The following is a 1,366-nucleotide window of genomic DNA, read 5'->3' as shown; positions in this document are numbered from 1 at the left end:
TTAGCTTCAGCTGAACTTCATTTTTGCAAAGAATGAGTGGGAGGATGTAGCTCAGCGGTAGAGCATGTAAGAGGTAGAGTAGTGTGGACTGTGGTTCAGAAGGTAGGACTCTATTCCTGGTGCCTCTTGTCCTCGGGCATGACACTGAAGCCCAAATTGTTCCTGATGGTCAGGCTAGCATGTTGTGCTCACCTTGTGCGTGTGAATGGCAAACTGCAAAACGCTATATACAAATACAGTTCATTTACTGTTTAGAACAAGGACTGTGGATTTGTCCCCCATTGATTACATTGAAAGGGATCTCTTCTAGTTCAGTATGGACACCAATAACAATCACAAACTGTTGCAATATACAGATAGGCGTGTGTGTGGGTTTTTTTTAAGACAGTCTTGAGATGTGAACCAATCCTTTAAGGTCACAGAAATCCAACATCTGCCTGTCCAGGCACGGGTAAGCTGGCCATATGATGAATCTGTGTCAGATTGCAAATATGAACATAAAACAGGACTGTTGCTAATTCACCAACAGGCTAATTTGTTAAATCCCAAAATGATTACATACTGCAGTCTATTTGCTGATTGCAGAGGATTTATTGAAATTAGCATCTTCATTTTGAAAAATATCCTGAACGTTAACTGAGCTGAGATTTCCCCTCCATCAGTAGAAAAGATACATACACTCTTCTGAGCATTTGCCAGTCAAGTTTTATTTCATCTTTGAGAAAAAAAACAAGAGAAAAAAAAAGGTTTGGTCTTTGTAAACACCTATATCATTTTTCATGTCATGTCATTTTCATCATTTAAAAATACTTTACTCTTTACTACGACATTTCCAACATCAACACTGTATTCAGAATGAGTTTAATTCATGCATCGACACACTCGTGGATGGAATGATATGAAGAAATGCACGCGTCCTCACGCACACACACACATACACACACACACTCACTCTCAATAAAAAGGATACGAGCACACTCACTTTTATTTCTTACTATGCTATTTTGCTGCTCTACTCTGACAGTCTTTTTAAACAAAACAAATCACCAAAACAACACAAAACAGTGGAAACAAATGCAACAAAATAATAATAATAATAATAATAATATAACAATATTAAAATACATGGAAAAATGAAAAACACCAGATATTTATATCAAAAGCACTTTGTGACCTCAAAAATAGGGCTGCATGATATATGAATAAAATGAATATAAAGTGATAAAATATATAAATATTTATAAGGTAGAGAGCAATAGAGTGGCTAATAGTGGAGAAGAAAAAAGGTTCAAAATAAAGAAACAGTGATAAATAGAAAGTGGCTGATTAACGTATGTGGGTTTAAATGTCTCTCTCTCTCTCTCTC

Source organism: Morone saxatilis, unplaced genomic scaffold (genome assembly GCF_004916995.1).
Source record: "Morone saxatilis isolate NCDOM2014 unplaced genomic scaffold, NCSU_SB_2.0 Contig4, whole genome shotgun sequence".
In the NCBI taxonomy this organism is placed as follows: Eukaryota; Metazoa; Chordata; class Actinopteri; family Moronidae; genus Morone; species Morone saxatilis.
Note: the sequence above shows the minus strand (reverse complement) of the source record.